Here is a 5,000-nt window from a genome sequence, read left to right on the forward strand (position 1 = left end):
AAAGGCAAAATTTAACCTCAAAGTGCAGCGAATCGAAACAAATATCGCAAGGCATTTTATCCGATACTCTAACGACTGCACCAATTTGCCGCTTGTTTGATTTTTAATCGCAGTCATGGTATATCTAAGATATTATACGATTTCTCCTTTAGATTTTTACACGGTATGGCAGTATGATATGAGGGATAGTTGGATGTTTGTTCTAGTAATTGGTCGGCCGTGTATATGTTTCTCACGCAAGCAACCGTACAAATGAACAACCAGGCCAAAATGTGCTGCATAGATAATGATGTCTTACATCGAAACTACAGCTATGCTACTGCCATAACTCTAGAGCTAACATGTTTTGTTCATAATCACGTAACTCCAGATTCGATCCTACAAAAGAATCTATTACTCTGGCTCAGTGATGCACCATGTGATCCAAGCGTACTGACAATGGTCTGTATCAAAGTATATGTGTCTCGCAACCAGTTTCATAAACCAGCGAGTTTGTTATTATTGTTACAAGAATCAGTCAAAAGTTAAAAACGAAAGTAAATTCACAAAAGCATCGAAATAGCGGCGAGCTACCAGAAATGTTAGCGAGACAAAAACACTCAGTGCATTTCGTCAGTCTACGTTCTGGGTTCAAATTCTGTCGAGATCGACATTTTCTTTTATTCTTTCGGGTCGATAAAATAGCCAAGTGAACGCTGATGTTTAACACCAGTCCCTAAAATTGAAACAGTTATATAAATAAATGTTTAATTTTGCAATTTAAAATATAAATGCTACAAAAAATAGAAATATTCTCGGTGGCTGATGAAATTTTCTTCGTAAATTTTGTTTATCACCTGAAAAAGGTTGCACCCAACTGATGTAGCCTATACCTTGCTAGTAGAATTTGATGGAAATCAGCCCTGTATCTGTGTCTTTACCGGATCTTAATTTGTGAAGGATGCAGACATCAAAGAGAAAATCAACAGACTAGATACTTTTGAGAAATGTCGCATGTCTCTTGGGATAATTGTTCTGCACCGAGTTATATACACCTCTTGTCATTATCGTCTTTCCAATTGGAAAATGTAGCGAACCGACAATCGAGCCGTAAGTCAACTGGACTGAAACATCTATGTAATGATGCTGAAGTTTCACCAGAATTGAAATAAAACTAAACAAATAACCTGAATTTAAGTTGTTTTGCATGACAATTGTTGTATAATCTCAGATCATCCCCGATCCAGAAGGACCATGATTATTACATAATCGTATTTTATTCAAACAAAGGATATAAAACATTACTCAATGTGTCATTCATTTTTTAAAACGTTAGGCTTTTATTTCGGGAGGTTTTAACTTATTTCTGGCGGGTCAGACGGCTATGTAAAAGATCCCTCGTTACCTTGAGAGGTTTCTTCGTTAACTCAGAGTTCGTAAAAGATTCATAAGATCCTGTAACAATGTCCGGTATACATAAGATTAATTAGGTGATGTATTTATAGGTTTGTACTTACGTGTAGTGTAGTCTCTCTTAAGTCAGTATATCGTTCAGAGAAGTCTCATCGAAATTTCTGAAAACAAATTCTCCATTGGGAAGCAGAGAAAAGATTTTTCTTCGTTTTCAGCTCACGAGAAATAGACACTCTGTCCACACTCTAATGAACTCATGTTACAGTTTCCTTCAAGAGGAAGCGTATTGTAATATCACAAGCTCTCCCACGAACCGCGTGACGAATACAAACGTTACTTTGCTAATCACAGTCGGTAAAATGTCTCTTAAATGTATTTGTCACTTGTGTGCTCCTGGTGGAAGAGATACGACATACACAAGAAAATTATTACGAGGGAAGCAGATATTTGGCGGCAATGATTTGCGGGTTTGATTTGAATAATGGGTTCGAGTGTTTCTAACGGGTCCGTAACCTCGATTGTGGAGTTACTCCGTTGGATAAAACGTACCGTACCAACTCCCATGTCATCTTCAATTTTTTATTTTCATGTATGCGTTTGTGCATGAATATGCATAAAATGGACATGCATACAGAGGAGAATAAAATTGATACTTGTATGTATAACGCAAACTAATATATAAGAGTTAAGAGAATGGAGTAGATAATATCCGGGTTACATATGTTACGGGAAAAAAATCTACAACCTTCCGCCTCAAACCACTATTGTTACTGAAGCTAACTTTCTTCCTACAGCTCGTTTCTTGGATCTTACTTTGAGATATATATATGTATATATATATATATATATATATGAGATATATATATGTATATATATATATATATATATATATATATATATATATAACAAAAACGCAATAGAGGGCATTAAAACGTTCGGACAGATAGACGATGCAAAGGTGGACAAAAGAAAGAACAATTAGAAGGACAAGCAAAAAAGATGGGTCATTTTTGGCTTTCTTTCATCAGTCAAGTCCCAGGACCGGTTGTCAAGCAGTGAGGTGGGGGATAAATGCGAAGGCAAAAACCACACACAAACACACGCAATCACTATTTCCACCATATACATATGACATGCATTCACATTCGTATTACATGTATACACACACACATATGCATGCATGCGCTCACATACACGTATATACACGTATACATAGATACATATAATCATACATAATCAAACAGATATATATATATGCGCGTGTGTGTGCATGATCATACACATACATGCAAGCAAATTATGATACATGCATTCACACATAAAATTGATATCAAAAAATATATTAGCATTTCATATTATAGAATATCAATATGTCAGCTGTCTCTTTCTTAGTCATCAATTGTAAATCAAAGCGTACACCTGGAAGTTAAAACTCGTCCATTCACACACATACACTACATACATACATACATACACCACATACATACATACATACATACATACATACATAAATCTGTCGTCGATTTCGTCAATCAATAATCCACTTGTTCTTTGAACTACACAAATTACTCGTTAAATGATCGAATATATATGTGGCTGAGAATTCCAGAAACACGTGTTACCTTAGTATAATCTTCATGTAGAATTTCTTGCACGTAACGTGGTGTGTTCGCTAGTTAGTTTAGATTAAGTCTCCGTCTACGCGATTTCACTCACATGTATTGGAATACAAGAAACTTATCCACGTTTCCCGAAGGGGGATAGAAAACGCAGCCCTTGGGCGAACGGCTTTAACAACCCAACAATTATCACTATTATTATTATTATTATTATTATTATTATTATTATTATCATTGTTATTACCCTCATTAAGGTGATCTGGTAGAATTACTATCACGCCAGGCAAAAAACGCGTACGTGTGCGGTGGGAGCTCCTGTGTGCGCACAGATCTCTTTTGCCGAACATCAAATGTAAAGACAGAATGTATTTTACATTTTTGACTGAGAGCCAGGCTTTTGAATATTTCAAGTTATTTCATTTCTTCAGATTCACGCTGCTTTCCATGAAACACACACACACGCATACATGCATACATATTGAATTCCTCGGCATCAAAAGTTACTGTCAAGATTTTCCGTGTTAAACTAAAATATGTACCCGACTAAAAGAACTGCATAATCTTGCCGCTAATTTTCAATTGCCTCCATATATAGATATAAAAGCAAACATTCATGTGTGTGTGTTGTGAAGTATCTCGCTTAGTCACCATACGATTCCGGGTTCGGTCCCACTGCGGGACACCTTAGAGAAGCGTCTTCTACTTCAGCCCAAAGGCGACGAATACCTTGTGAATAAATAATTTCGTAAGTGGAAACAGTGATTCCGTGTGTGTGGTCTTTGTCGTCGCGTTTATCCCCCACCTCACCGCTTGACAACTGGTGCTGGTTTGTTTATGTATCCGTCTCCTGACGATTCGGCAAGAGAAACCGCTAAAATAAGCGCCAGTAAGTACCAGACTCAAAAATAAGCACTGGAGGCGTTCTGTTAATTCAAACCAATCAAATCGGTGCCCCAGCATGGTCGCAGATCGACGAAGGAAACAAGCGTAAAGTGTTTATATATATATATATATATATATAATGGGGTACTGAAAAGTTCCTAGCTTTAAGGGCATCGCGAGGCGCAACTTCCCAAGTTCTTTTACAGGTCTTTGAAAAATTGAAGGACTGCTGCAATAAATAAGTGAATCTGAGAGGGAAATATGTTGAATAAAATCATAATTAACTGGCCCTCCTTTATTTTATTTTACCCAAAGTAAGTTCGCGTGTGTCTCTCCTTTCACCGAGCGTCCGTTTTTATTCGATTTTTGAATTGTTTAGTTATTTGAATTGACTATATGTATATATATATATATATATATATATATATATATATATATATATATATATATATATATATATATATAAATATATACATAATGCCGAAAATTTATGACAGAGACTTCAAAGTTTCAACAATGCTTACTCCGCAAAGTGTGCGTATTAGAAACATGTGTGACGAGTCCACTTAAAGGAAACTTTGAAACCACTTTCATCGTTTTTAGAAAAATCAATGTTTAACTCCATCTATTGATTTTTTTTTCTCTTGGTTAATGTTTCACGGCAACGCGCGCACACACACACATACAAGTATGTGTGTATTTATATTGTGTGTATGTATGTGTAAACAAAAAATGTATTGTACGTATTCATAAAATTGCACACATGCACACACATTAACGTATATATACATATACACACACACATACATTTATTATATATATATATATATATACACACATATACATACATACAATCATGCATGCATCTCTCTTTCTGTGTAAACGCGTTTGTGTGTGCGCAAGGGTGCATATCTATCTATCTATCTATCTATTTATCTGTCTATCTATCTATTTGGTTATCTATCTATATGTGCATACACACATGATTCTCTCTGCAAATGTGCGCGCTTTACTCCAGAGGCAAAATTATCAGCAACACACTCTCGCACACAAACATAATCACATGCACACTTGCAGGATGGCATTACGATTTGAATTGAAAAACAA

The 5,000-nt window shown here is 35.8% G+C and overlaps 1 protein-coding gene across 10 annotated transcripts in view; it reads right to left on the bottom strand.

Annotated features, from left to right (window-relative positions):
• Nucleotides 1-5,000, bottom strand: part of LOC106868552 (G protein-coupled receptor dmsr-1) — a 185,639-nt gene that overhangs the window by 154,906 nt on the left and 25,733 nt on the right. Inside the window, exon 1 of one of the 10 annotated variants that reach the window (XM_014913861.3) lies at nucleotides 1,497-2,085. The exons of the other annotated variants lie outside the window; for them this stretch is intronic. The gene's annotated coding sequence lies outside the window, so the exon portion shown is untranslated. Of the gene's footprint in view, nucleotides 1-1,496; nucleotides 2,086-5,000 lie in introns of those variants that run through there. 10 annotated transcript variants of the gene reach the window in all.

The sequence above is a fragment of the Octopus bimaculoides genome, chromosome 14 (genome assembly GCF_046866305.1).
Source record: "Octopus bimaculoides isolate indiv1 chromosome 14, ASM4686630v1, whole genome shotgun sequence".
NCBI classification, from domain to species: Eukaryota; Metazoa; Mollusca; class Cephalopoda; order Octopoda; family Octopodidae; genus Octopus; species Octopus bimaculoides.